Source organism: Danio aesculapii, chromosome 19, assembly GCF_903798145.1.
Source record: "Danio aesculapii chromosome 19, fDanAes4.1, whole genome shotgun sequence".
NCBI lineage: Eukaryota > Metazoa > Chordata > Actinopteri > Cypriniformes > Danionidae > Danio > Danio aesculapii.
In genome coordinates this window covers 51,345,929-51,361,976 of record NC_079453.1, presented here as the reverse complement: position 1 = coordinate 51,361,976, position 16,048 = coordinate 51,345,929, and positions in this window count along the sequence as shown.

Here is a 16,048-nt window from a genome sequence, read left to right as displayed (position 1 = left end):
TGTCAGCAGAAATGGAGACTCATCAGACCAGGCAACGTTTCTCCAATCTTCTATTGTCCAGTTTTGGTGAGCCTGTGTGAATTGTAGCCTCAGTTTCCTGTTCTTAGCTGACAGGAGCGGCACCCGGTGTGGTCTTCTGCTGCTGTAGCCCATCCGCCTCAAGGTTGGACGTGTTGTGTGTTCAGAGATGCTCTTCTGCAGACCTCGGTTGTAACGAGTGCTTATTTGAGTTGCTGTTGCCTTTCTATCAGCTGGAACCAGTCTGGCCATTCTCCTCTGACCTCTGGCATCAACAAGGCATTTGCGCCCACAGAACTGCCGCTCACTGGATATTTTAATGATATTTGATTTTAATGCATTTATAAAAGCTAAAGCAGCTGATTCTTATTGTGTGTGTGTTGGAGTGTGTGTCTGTGTGTGTCAGGGGTTTATGTGGTGTATAAATGTTTTCATTTTTATTGTTTTTAGCATAAGAAAATAAACAATAACAAACAGAACAAAAAAAAGAGACAGAAAAAAGGGTACAAAGGCCGTTTCAAAATACACAAATAGTCGGACACAACATAATACAATATCATCCAGAAAGCATAAGAGAAATAAATAAAATTGAATATAAAACAATTAATAAAAATTTACAGAGAAATGTGTAGGCTCCACAACTCGCCAAACCAATCCCACCTAGAAAGAGTTACAAGTCAGCATTACTGATATAAAACCATTAGATTCCAGATTAAAACACATGTGTTTAGTTTGTTTGCCATCCCTTATCGCATTTCTTCTATGGGCAGCACGTAACTTAAGCTCCTAATCCAAGTTTCAAAGACAGGCAGATATTCTGACTTCCAATTTTGTACAATTATTTTCTTTGCTACACAGATGCTGCCTGTGATAAATATCTATCTCCTATTTCTGAGGTGTCTCCAAAACTCCTGACAGATCAATCCTGTATACTTCAGATATAAAATTAAAAATGCTCTGCCAAAATGAACTAATTTTATAGCGTAACCAGAATAAGTAAAAATGGGTTTATAGCTGGTGGGTCAAAATTCAGCCAAAGGACAAGCGATGTATCCTAAATGTGTTCAGCCTTCATGAAAACAGAAAGTCTTTCTAGGGTGAATAGTGTGAGGAATATGCAGAGATGAGATGGAGACTAAAAGAGCTGTGTGTGTGTGTGTGTGTGTGTGTGTGTGTGTGTTCCCTGTACAGCAGGTTTCAGCTCTTCATGTCTGTAATGGCTCTGAATGTGGACGGATCTGCTGTAGATCCTCTAATGGGCTTCTGGAGCTCTGTGGTCAGGACTGTGGGAAGTGGGACGTGTGTTCGTCCATAGGGAATCAGACTTACTGTATGATTATGTGAGCAGCACATTATGGACCCGATCATACACCCGGCGCAATGCAAGTGTTTCTCCTAGTTTCACCCTGGTGCAGGTTCTGCACCAGGTTGTTTAAACAGCAGATGCATTCGTGCCTCTGTGATGTGTGTTAAGGCACAGCGAGGTGTTGAGGAGGTGTGTTAAGGCACAGTATTGGCACGTTGTTATTTTGAGGAACTAGACAGCAGATTATTGGCAGATTATTTTGCTTGTTTTAAGTGAGGAAAGACTCACTTCATTTTCATATTTGGACTAAAAACAAAACTCTAACACAAGTAAACATTGTTTTGCAGTGTGTACGTGCGTTTTGGACCCGCGTATTTAGAGTGTGTGTTTGTGTTCCTGTTTATGTGTACCTGTGTTTGTTCCAATTTCAATGTATCTGTCTGTGTGTCTGTGTGTCTGTGTGTCTGTGTGTCTGTGTGTCTGTGTGTCTGTGTGTGTGTGTGTGTGTGTGTGTGTGTGTGTGTGTGTGTGTGTGTGTGTGTGTGTGTGTGTGAGAGAGAGCTGGTGACTGCCCATATTGAAGCACATGAGTGTGTGTATGTATCTGGATGTGTGTATCTGTGTGTGAATCTGTGTGAGCCGGTGGTGGCCCATTTTGAAGCACATGAGTGTGTGTGTGTGTGTGTGTGTGTGTGTGTGTGCTCATGAATATTTGATGTCTGGCATGTCTCGCAGCAGATGGCATGTCTCTTGCCTTCTGAATCTGCACCTGTAGCCGAACCACACGTATTTAATTAAAGCAGACTCACATTCCCTTAATCTCTGCGTCTCTTCAACACATCTCCTCTGCTTTATCTTCATCTCTGCTGTCTCAACTTCAGACAAACACTGAAGAGACAGAGAGAGAGAGAGAGCGAGACACTTTCTCACACAGTATAATTCCAGTTTCCGTGTTTAGTGATTCTGAGGTGTTTTGTGTTTATCTTCGGTGGTGAACTGCATTATGGGATGTTGATCTCTGCTCTGTCCACTTCTGATGTTGATAATTCAACTCTACAGTTTAACAAAATGACTTTTATTGACATTTTAGTGGTTTGCAGACATGAAAACTGCACAAAAGCATGCACATCAGTCTAAATGTGCGCTCAACCAAAAAACAAAAAGTGCAAACATTTATTAATAAAGACGCCGACACTACAGCTCCAGAAATACACTTTACTAACCTGAAAAAGCTGTCATAAAGCATGTGATGTTTCAACACACTGGCTCTTCATCAGACACTTCATAATGTACTTGTGTGCTGCCCACACATTCTCAAAACTTTTCAAGGTTAAGACAAGAAAGACCGAGCTCCCTTGATGCAAAGCTTGAATAATCTGGGGAAAATAAAAATGCAAAATAAAAACAGTGCAAGATTTAAAAGAGGGTTCATTATTTTGTCTCCAATTAGACGTGTAATTTTTGCAACCCAGACTCATTCTGAAAACCTACCCCTGTATACATTTCTGGAGAGCGCCGAATACGTCCCAGGAGCTACATTTTATTTCATATTTATAATAATTTTTTAGGGGTTTTCACTTTATTAGATAGGACAGTAGAGAGTATTGACAGGAAAGCAGAGAGAGGGGAAGGATCGGCACAGGACCGTGAGACTGGAATTGAACTCGGGTCGCCGTGAGCACTGGAGTGCATGTGTCGACGCACTAACCACTACACCACTGGTGCCAACTATTTTATTTTTTTCAGTTTTTGTTTTTGAGAATCCACCAGAGGGCGCTGTGTACACTTTTACAGATCTTAATCTTTTCTTGTGAGTGCCATTCACACCTGCTGTTCTCACGTAAATCCCCCTGAGGCTGCTGTCGACTGACTGACTGACCGACCAACTCACTTCCCTAAACCCAACCAATAGTGTTTTGAAAAGCAGTCCAGAAAAAGAAAGCCCTCACGGCTGCCTGATTTTTACCATGTTTTCAGATTTTACCACATTCTCACCCTGTTATTTACTTGTTTATTTTAATTTTGGCTTTTGTTTTTGTTTTACCTGCTTACTGGAACCGTTCTTTGCCAGACTCGAACCCTGTTGTTGTGGTCAACTCCTCTCTAAGTCTCAACTCCGCTGATGTATGCAGTGAGCCACTGGACAAACTGGTAACAGCGGGAAAGCCGTCCGCATAGAGTTAAGCTGTCAGCTGGTAAGCGAGAAAAGCAACATCGTCATACCGCCCCTTAGCATCTATTTTAAATACTAAATGCAGCTATACGTACTTCTGGCTATATAATTAGCATTTTCCAGTAACGTATATAGGGCTGCGTTTTCAGAATGAACCTATGTTGAATTTTTGTCATCAATTTGACACAGCACGAGCTCTCTTGGTGCTCTCTGCAGGTCTTTGATTGGTGGATTTCCTGTAGAGCATCATGGGTAGTGGAGTTTTTCTCAGAACCTCACGTTTGCACACTGTAGTTTACTGATCATTCAGAATTATTAGCAAAGTTATCAAAACAACTTCAGACTTAAAGCCACAAATAAAAACTATTCTAAATGAAACTAATTTTTATTCTTTAATATTTTACTATATTTTATGTCAAGACACGATGAGGTTGTTTACAGTACAGGAAAACACACCAGATATTCCCTTAATGGATAGTTACTCAAAGCAGAAATTCACCTGAAGTATCAATATTGCAACAGCAAACAAACTGAAATACTGTTTACTAAGACACAACAGTGTCACTTGTTTTAGTGTAGACACTGAAATGTTTGTAAAGTTTATTTTTGGCCCGAATTTTGAGTCTCTCTATTTCTCCACTCTTTCTGTATCAGAGATCACTGATGATGAGAAGAGCAAACGCAGGAGCGTTAATCGATGTTAAACTGCATCTGTGTATGTGTGTTCTGGAACTGTATTGATCGTAGGCTGGAGATGATGTCTTTATGCTGATCATCAAGTAAAGTCAACATGTAAATCAGTCATTAATCACCTCAATAATCCTAAAGCACACAGGAAACAGGAAGACAGGAACACGTCACGCATGAACACACGCTGACAGTGTTATTATTATTACTGCAGACAGATGAAGAACACACACGGTTCTGTAGGAGAGAGAGAGAGACCACATAAACACACTGAGCTCATAATGCTGATATACAGCTGCTCATCATCATCATCATCATATAGATACAGACAGACTGAATCAGTGCCTCTAGTCACACTAGACACTATATTTCAGTTTATTTTGGGCTGTACACTGAAGGAAACTGCTGCATCTTTCATTTAAAGTGCATTTTTATACTGGGTAAAGTAATAAATGAGGTTTCTGATTATAACCTGTTATTCAGTTTACATCAAAGCAAAACAACAACCGTCTGCAGGTAAACTTAAACCATTTGTTTTTCTAATAGTAGTATTTGTACTTTAAACACTGCACTAAATGTTTTCTGACTCTGTTTTTGTCCTGAATCTGGCCAAACTATCTACAAACTCTTAAATCAAGAAGCATTTTATAGACAAGCAAAAAATACTGTGTTGTTTTCAGAAATAATGAGTCAAAATTAAGAGTTTTTTCCTTAAAACAAGCAGAATAATCTGCCAATAGGTTGAGTGACGTTTACTTATTTCAAACAAAAAACAGGATTATTTGTGAAAACGTACCCCCTATACATTTCTGGAGATCGTGAATTATGTATCCAGAAGTACGTCGGGCTGCATTTTGTTTTTAAAACTAATGCTACGAGGTGGTATGATGCCATCAACGGCTTCTGTTTCTTTTCGTGCTACCAGCCTGGCCACTTACCTCTGTGTGGATGGCTTTTCTTCTGTTACCAGTTTGTCCGGGAGCTCGATACGTACGTCGGCAAACTTGAGATATAGAGAGGAGGTGACTGCGACAACGGGGTTTGAGCCCAGCGACGAACAGTTTCAGAAAGCAGGTAAAACAAAAGGCAAAAAATAAAACAAACATGTAAATAACAGGGTGAGAATGTGGTGAAAATCAGGCGAGGCCTTTTATTTTTCTGGATGGTCAGTTGGGTTTCGGGAAAGGGTATTGGTCAATCCGCTGACAGCGTCCTCTGGTGGATTTATGTGAGAACAGCAGGCTTGAATGACACTCATGAGAGAAATTTGAGATCTGAAAAAGCGTACACAGCGCCCTCTGGTGGATTCATGGAAACAAAAACTGCAAAAAAACAAAACAAAACGTAGTTCCTGAGATGTATTTGGTGCTCTCCTGAAATGTATACAGGGGGACGTATCAATCATGAGCCTGCGTTGATTTTTTTGCTCACCCCATTGGCAGATTATTTGACTTGTTTTAAGGAAAAACTGACTTTTTTTGTCTGAAAACTGGACAATATTTTTTACTTGTCTAGAAATGCTTCTTGATTGATCATGGTAACAGTTAAAATAATGTTTAGTTGTTATTGATCAGAGACAGTATGGATTTAGTTTTAAAATATAATTTTATGACTCTTATTTTCAAACCAACAATTCATTAACAGACTCAAAATGGTAAAATAGAGATTTTACAATTATAACGAGAGTGAAATCATGCAGATATGAAGATATATGAATATACACGTGAATATACTGACTGTTCCTCTCTGGCTCTCACTATAGTTTATTCTGAAAACTTGAGGGTGAGTAAATATTCATTCATTCATTCATTCTTTTGTGCTTTATCCCTTTATTAATCAGAGGTCACCACAGCAGAATGAACCACCAACTTATCCAGCACATGTTTTACGCAGCAAATGCCCTTCCAGTTGCAACTCATCACTGGGAAACACCCATGCACTCTTGCACAAACACCCACACACACTACGACAGTTTAGTTGATCAGTTCCCCTATAGTGCATGTGTTTAGACTGTGGGGGAAACCGGAGCACCCGGAGGAAACCCACTACAACACGGGGAGAACATGCAAACTCCACATAGAAAAGCCAACTGACCCAGCCGGGACTCGAACCAGTGACCTTCTTGCTGTGCGGTGATTGTGCTACCCACTGTGCCATCGTGCCGCCGAGTAAATATTCAAGAACTCTACATTTTTGCGCTGAACTATGTCAGTACGAATATGAAAATGAGTAGCAATATAAGCCTGTAATGTAGTATTACCATGGTGAAAATTCTAATATTCAGTTTTAACATTTTAACACATTTTATTTTGTGTTATTGATCAAATATAATATAAATTTAGTTTTAAAATATTAGTTTATGGCAGTTTTTTAAACAAACGAATCTTATGACCAAACCGACTCAGAATAGTAAAATATAGATTTTAATATCACAATGAGAGTTCAATCAGAAGTGCAGATATCAGTGAATATAGGATCATATTGATGTGAATATACCGACTGCTCCTCTCTGGCTCTCACTATAGTCTGTTCTTAAGATTTCTTAAGTCCGTTTCGCCCACATTCTGTCTTTCAACTTCACTCACAGACGTGACTTTGTACCCAAAAACAAAGAGTTCCGAGCCACCGCTGTGACAGAAGCAGACCTCACACACACACACACACACACACACACACACACACACACACACACACACACACACACACACACACACACACACACACACACACACACACTTACTATTTGCACTTTAACTTGCATCAACTTGACATATTTGGATGGGGAACTTCATCTCGGGGCAGCTTTAGAAAGACACTTCACAGAAACACAGCAGTCCTTCAAGAGCTGAAACATTAATAATGCTGATTTGTGTGGTGAATATTGAATATTAGTGTAGGAGGCAGACTGACAGGCCTCTTAATGACTCCGGCTCCGCTTTCAGATGCTGCTTTTCATTTTCCTCACTTAACCAGAGGAAATGGACAGAGTGTGTTTGGTTTGAGGAGTGTGTTTCTCCGCACGCTCCATTATAATGCCTGCTAATGACATTAATATTGTATGCAAGACATCTGAGTGTGAAATCCTGTCATTAGGTCATCGCAAACAGTCCAAAATAGCAATATCGGAAATAATGCTCATTGCAGCATCTCAAACCATTCTTAAATGCAGAAGCGTTTTCTAGATGAGTAAAATATCTCTCATATGTTAAATGTTAAATATGTCTTGTATAAAGAAATAATGAGCCAAAATTAAGTAAAATGATTAAAATAATCTGGCAATGGGGTAAGGTAAATAATCATCTTTCCCTTTTGACACTTTTAATTTCCCCATTTGCAGATTATTTTGCTTGTTTTAATAAAAAACTCACATAATTTTGACTCATTATTTCTGAAAAGAACACAACATGTTTTGTTTGTCTAGAAATGCTTCTTGATTTGAGTATTTTCAGATATTTGCACTAGAATCAAGACAAAAACTCTAAGAAAAGCATTTCTGCTGTGTAGTTAATAGTGAGCACTGGTCTCTATACTGAAGTGTTATCAGAAATGAGAGATGGTGCCGATGAATCAATGACGAGTCCTTCGAGCTTCTGGTTTTGAACATCAGAAGTCTCCGAACAACAAGTGTGTGTTTCTGAACTTCTTCTTCATCTTCTGATGGTAATGTATTCCTCTTTCTGTGTGTCGCATGTGTCCCTCCGGCTTTAATTAGGAGTCTGATTCAGAAACAGTGGAGCCGCAGGGAGGTTTGCATCTGCACCTCAGATCTCTCTCTCACATACACACACACACACACTCTTTCTCTCTGCATGTGGATGCTGAGGAGTGTGTGTGTGTGTGTGTGTGGTTACAGGAGATGTGGACAGTGCATCTGTTCTGATTATAAGGCTGTTTACTGTTTGTGTGATTGCTGATATGATTTCTGAATACCACACTGCACTGGAGTCAGAAACACTGACAACTGCACTGAAAACTGCAGATCAGGCTGATGAAGTCGAGATGCTTCAGGGGGCTCTCTGTGATGAATGAGGGGGATTTGTGATAAATCGGTGATTTATGATATTTCTGTAAAAAATCAGGGGTTGATTTATGATCAATCAGAGGTGATTTCTGATAAGTCAGTGTGATTTCTGTTAGAAGTCAGAATTATTTCTGTGACAAACCAGAGGTGATTTTGTGATATTTGTGTGATTTCTGTGATAAATCGGCTAATTTCAGCTGGTTTATCACAGAAATCACCCGATTCATCAGAGAAATTATGTGAAATCACCTGATTTATTACAAACATCACCTGATTTCTGTGAGAAATCATTTTGTTTCTGTGATAAATCAGAGGTGATTTTTGTGATAAATCAGGTGATTTTTGTTGTAAATCAGGTGCTGTGAAAAATCAGAAGTGATTTCTGTGATAAATCAGAGGTGAACTCTGACAAATCATTGTGATTTCTGTGATAAATCAGGTGATTTCTGTGATAGATCATTGATTTCTGTATCATATCAGGTGATGTGATGAATCAGGTGAATTCTTTGATAAATCGTTGTGATTTCGGTGATAGGTTATTGTGATTTCTGTGTTAAATCAGGTGATGTTTGTGATAGATCAGGCGATTTCTGTGATGAATCATATGTTTGTGATAAATCACAAGTGATTTCTGTGATAACTCAAAGGTAATTTCTGTGATAAATCACAGGTGACTTCTGGGATAAATCATGTGATGTTTGTGATAAATCAGGTGATTTCTGTGACAAATCATGTGATGTTTGTGATAGATCAGGCGATTTCTGTGATGAATCATATGTTGTTTGTGATAAATCACAGGTGATTTCTGTGATAACTCAAAGGTGATTTCTGTGATAACTCAAAGGTAATTTCTGTGATAAATCACAGGTGACTTCTGGGATAAATCATGTGATGTTTGTGATAAATCAGGTGATTTCTGTGACAAATCATGTGATGTTTGTGATAGATCAGGCGATTTCTGTGATGAATCATATGTTGTTTGTGATAAATCACAGGTGATTTCTGTGATAACTCAAAGGTGATTTCTGTGATAAATCAAAGGTGATTTCTGTGATTACTCAAATGTGATTTCTGTGATAAATCAAAGGTGATTTCTGTGATAAATCATGTGATGTTTGTGATAAATCAGGTGATTTCTGTGACAAATCATGTGATGTTTGTGATAGATCAGGCGATTTCTGTGATGAATCATATGTTGTTTGTGATAAATCACAGGTGATTTCTGTGATAACTCAAAGGTGATTTCTGTGATAAATCAAAGGTGATTTCTGTGATTACTCAAATGTGATTTCTGTGATAAATCAAAGGTGATTTCTGTGATAAATCATGTGATGTTTGTGATTGATCAGGCGATTTCTGTGTTAAATAATGTGATGTTTGTGATAAATCAAAGGTGATTTCTGTGATAAATCATGTGATGGTTGTGATAAATCACATGTGATTTCTGTGATAAATCAGGTGATGTTTTTGATAAATCACATGTGATTTTAGTGATAATCTGGTGATTTCTGTGATAAATCAAAGGTGATTTCTGTGATAAATCTGGTGATGTTTTTTGATAAATCACATGTGATTTCTGTGATAAATCATGTGATGATTGTGATAAATCACATGTGATTTCTGTGATAAATCAGGTGATGTTTTTGATAAATCACATGTGATTTTAGTGATAATCTGGTGATTTCTGTGATAAATCAAAGGTGATTCTGTGATAAATCATGTGATGGTTGTGATAAATCACATGAGATTTCTGTGATAAATCAGGTGATGTTTTTGATAAATCACATGTGATTTTAGTGATAATCTGGTGATTTCTGTGATAAATAATTGAATTCTGTGATAAATCAAAGGTGATTTCTGTGATAAATCAGGTGATTTCTGTGATAAATCAGGTGATGTTTGTGATAAATCACATGTGATTTTAGTGATAATCTGGTGATTTCTGTGATAAATAATTGAATTCTGTGATAAATCAAAGGTGATTTCTGTGATAAATCAGGTGATTTCTGTGATAAATCAGGTGATGTTTGTGATAAATCACATGTAATTTTAGTGATAATCTGGTGATTTCTGTGATAAATAATTGAATTATGTGATAAATCAAAGGTGATTTCTGTGATAAATCTGGTGATGTTTGTGATAAATCACAGGTGATTTCTGTGAAGGGACTGCAGATGTTCATCAGTATGAGCAAACATCCACACTGAGGAACACACACATGTTTAAAGAATTACATTATTAATGAGGCTCTATCTAAATATTTGATGTCTTTGTTGCGAGATTAGAGTTTTCACACACACACACACAGTCAGTGATGGAGAGCGTGTGTGTGTGTGTGTGTGAGAGAGGGAGAGAGAGAATTTGTGTATGTGTGTGTATTTGTGTGTGTGTGTGTGTGTGTGGGATAGGGATAAAACGATAATCGTTTTCAAGGTATACTGCAGTTTGGAAAAGTCAAGGTTTTAAAACTGTCAATATGTTCTGCAATACTGTTCCTATGGTATGGAAATATGTTTGGTTTGTTTTTTAGGACAACAGTATTTCCAGCAGAACAGATCTGAAGATGCCGCAGTAAATTGTAAAAATAAATCAGTCTGTGAACTAAAGGAAGACAGCAGAAGTCAGTAACTCATTTGGATTATTTAGCCTGACATGTTTACTGCCACACAATATTTCAAATGTTGCTTAAAATAAAAATATTGTGCTTAAAAGGGAAAAAAGTTTGAGTTTGTTATCCAGACATTTAAAATATATATATTTAGAGTCGTAATCACAATACCATGATATCGTGAATCTTTATCCAGTGTTATCATACCGTCCGAATCTTATACCGGCCCATGCCTACTGTGGGATGACTCTAAACTCATACTCCACTCGGTTGAGTGTATAAGTAGATTGTGCCATGTGTGTATAAATTCTTATGTCAAAACCTGACAGACAGCACAGAACTCACAGTAATGATCACAGTGACGATCCTCCAACATCTCAACAACAACACAAACACATCTGCATCTGCTTGGAGGAGTGTTTAAAGGAGCAAACACACACACACACACACACACACACACGCACACACACACACACACACACACACACAAACTGAATACACAAACATGCCCTATGAACACACACACTGAATACACACGCACATTGAACACGCATATATACACACACACACACACACACACACACAAGCTGAACACAAATATGCACAATGAACACACACACACTAAACAGGCATACACTGTACACACACACACACACACACACACACACACACGCTGAACATGGATACACACACTGAACACACATACATGCACACACATACTCACCCACTCACTCATTCACTCGTGTGTGTGTGTGTGTGTGTGTGTGTGAGCTGAATCCGGCTGACATCTACAAGTATTATATTCAGCCTGGGGCTGTTTCTACTGCGGTGTCGCCGCCGAGGGCTTCATGCACAGTAAACACCTGCTGACACACATTTGCAAAGCAGATTCCTCCATATCGACCCCATCATCCAGGAGAGAGAGCTGTATTCCCCCATCTCTGCTTTAACACACTTCCAGACTCGTGCAAATCAAACCTCAACACTTCTTCTACAGGATAACCATAACACAGAACACATCACTGTTTCAACACTAAAATAGAAGTTAAAACATGGAGAATGACTTCAGGAAAGTCAGACATCAGATGTAAAATACAGATATAATGCAGATATTATTCATCACGATGATTATGAACTATTGATTCTTCAGCAATAATGCAGTCTCAGTTTCCATCCTCCGGCAGTCTCAGTGGCCTGTTTCTTCCTGTTGTTTGGATCTTGGGTTTGTTGATTCAGTAATTCTCATTTCATCAAGCTAATAATGAATAATGTAGAGACAGAAGAAGAGTCTGAACAGCAGCTGTAAACAATGACGAGTCTCTCTGATCAGATCACTGAAAACACACGAGGAAAACACACTGGACGGTCAAAATAACATTATTATAGTAAATCTGACCTAAAATATCTGTTAAATTAGCATAATTTATTCAATTATTTCACTATTTAATAGATATTTTAGGTCAAATCCAAGAACGCCTCCATAGATGATTCTGATTCACAAACAAATGACTCTCTTGAACTGGATCTTTCCAATGGTTCAAAAACAAAACAGGCATCTAGATGATTCTGATTCAATTTCCCAGTACTGGATTGCTGCTTGAAGTGCATCCACTGCGCCAAACATTCTGGAATAGTTGGCGGTTCATTGTGCTGTGGCAACCTCTGATAATTAGAGACCAAGCTGAATGAAAATAAATAAATGAATGATAAATGATTCTGATTCACAAACAAATGACTCTTGCAAAACGTTTTTTTGTTCAGTGATTCAAAAACAAAGTAAGCTGCTAGATGATTTTGACTCACAACCAAATGACTCTTACGAACTGGTTAATTCCAGTGATTCAAAAACAAAATGAGCAGCTAGATGATTTCAATTCTCTAACAACTGACTCTTACGAACTGGTTCTTTCCAGTGATTCAAAAACAAAATGAGCAGCTAGATGATTTCGATTCTCTAACAACTGACTCTTACGAACTGGTTCTTTCCAGTGATTCAAAAACAAAATGAGCAGCTAGATGATTTCGATTCACAAACAAATGACTCTCGTGAACAGTTTTTTTTCCAGTGATTCAAAAACAGAATAAGCAGCTAGATGATTCTGATTAATAAACAAATGACTCTTGTGAACCGGTTATTTCCAGTGATTCAAAAACAAAACAAGCAGCTAAATGATTCTGATTCACAAACAAATAACTCTCACGAACCAGTTTTTTTCCAGGGATTTAAAAACAAAGCGAGCAGACAGATGACTTATTCACAAACAAATGACTCTCGCGAACCGGTTCTTTCCAGGGATTCAAAAACAAAATAAGCAGCCAGCTTACACGTGTCTCTCGTTCATAACCCATACATTTCCCCATATGAACAAGGCCTGCGAGTAACATCCAATCAGTGCCACACTGGAAGAAAACATCAGAATTGGGTCACCATGCATTGGGTAAATTGGGTAAACATGCAGCCATAGACTTCGATTGTTAAAATAGAGCCCACTATTCTATATTTTCATGTGAACTGACCCCTTAAATGTGTGTGGTTGTGCTGTATGTCAGTGAGAGTCAGCGCAGACAGCTCCTTCAGTCAGATTCAGTCATTATAAACGGATCTTCTGTATAGATTATACACACTGGAGACTGACCTGAGAACAGAGCGACCCCGTCAGGTAATGAAGCCATGAAGAACAGACTCAATTACTCTGTGAAACACACATCTGGAGCTCCGGTCTGATCGATACGCTCCGGGAATTATTCATGTTCCTGCAGCGAGGGTCAGAAAGCCCTGAGTCTGTGTGATTGTGTCAAGATTCAGCCGGCAGATGAGCATCAGAAATAGAGCTCGGTGTGTTTTAGAGCTCACAGCAACTCTGATGATCACAAAAACAGCACAGGACAAACTAAACACACTGATCACATTTTATATTCCATATATTACATTTATATCACACATAACATTTAAATCTCATATATTACATTTACATAACATTTCATTCCCACATATTACATTTTAAATAACTTTTATATGCTATATAACATTTTTATATACCATATATTACATTTATATCACACATAACATTTAATTCTCACATATTACATTTATATAACATTTAAATCCCATATAACATTTTATATACCATATATTACATTTATATCACACATAACATTTAATTCTCACATATTACATTTATATAACATTTAAATCCCATATAACATTTTATATACCATATATTACATTTATATCACACATAACATTTAATTCTCACATATTACATTTATATAACATTTAAATCCCATATAACATTTTATATACCATATATTACATTTATATCACACATAACATTTAATTCTCACATATTACATTTATATAACATTTAAATCCCATATAACATTTTATATACCATATATTACATTTATATCACACATAACACTTAATTCTCACATATTACATTTATATAACATTTAAATCCCATATAACATTTTATATACCATATATTACATTTATATCACACATAACATTTAATTCTCATATATTACATTTACATAACACATAACATTTCATTCCCACATATTACATTTTAAATAACTTTTATATGCTATATAACATTTTTATATGCCATATATTACATTTATCTAACATATAACATTTTTAATTTGCATATATTACAGTTTAAATATCTTTTGCTATAACGATATAACATTTTTATAAACCATATATTACATTTACATATAACATTTATATCCCATGTAGCATTTTTTTTCTCACATATTAAATTTATGACACATAACATTTTTTTAATTCCCACATATTACATTTTAAATAACTTTTATATGCCATCTATTACATTTATTTAGAACATACAACATTTTAATTCCCATATAACATTTTATATACCATATATTACATTTGTATAACATATAACATTTTTAATTTGCATATATTACATTTTAAATATCTTTTGCTGTAATGCTATAACATTTATATACCATATATTACATTTACATATAACATTTATATCCATATAACATTTTGTTATTATTTTTATATAACACATAACATTCTACCGCATACTAATTCCCACATATTACATTTTATGTAACTTTTATATGCCATATAACATTTTATTTACCATATATTACATTTTTATATAACATTTATATCTTATATAACATTTTTATATCCCATATATTACATGTATATAACACATAACATTTTTAAATCCCACATATTACATTCCACATAACTTATATGCCATATAACATTTTTATATACCATATATTAATTTATATAACACATAACATTTTTAATTAGCATATATTACAATTTACATTACATTTATATGCTATAACATTTTTATAAACCATATATTGCACTTACATATAACATTTCTATCCCATATGACTTTTTATATTATTACATTTATATCACACATAACATTTTTAATTCTCATATATTACATTTTATGTAATTTTTATATGCCATATAACATTTTAATTCCCATATATTACATTTATATAACATTTTTAATTCCCATATAACATTTTAATTCCCTTATATTACATTTTATATAACTTTTATGTGCTATATAACATTTTTAAATACACCACTATATTACATTTATATATAACATTTTACACTTTTGATTCCCATGTAACATTTTTATATGCTATATTACATTTATATAACATTTTAATTCCCTCACATTATATTTTATATAACTTTTATGTACCACATACCATTTTATATACCATATATTACATTTATTATTACATTTATATAACAAATAAAATTACAATTCCCACATATTACATTTTCTATAACTTTTATATGCCATAAAACATTTTATAAACCGTATATTACATTTATATTTTTCATATACATTTATAAATTTTTATTATGATTTTTTTTTATCTGATATATAATTTTTTTACAGCATATATTACATTTATATCCCATAAAACATCTTTAAAACGTACTATCAGGTTTAAATATGCGTCTTGTTAAGCATCACTTAGGAAATATTTATAAAAGAATTTAAATTTCACTGGTGAAGAATCATTATGACTTCCATCCAGATATGAACTTGTATGTCATACGTGTAATTTGCATATATTACCATATATCAGATTTCTATGTGGAGATTGTTGCTATGGCATGTTTATCAGAGTGTAATGTACGAGGGATGCACACATATTAACATTATCAGATCAGAATCAGAATCAGAAAGAGCTTTATTGCCAGGT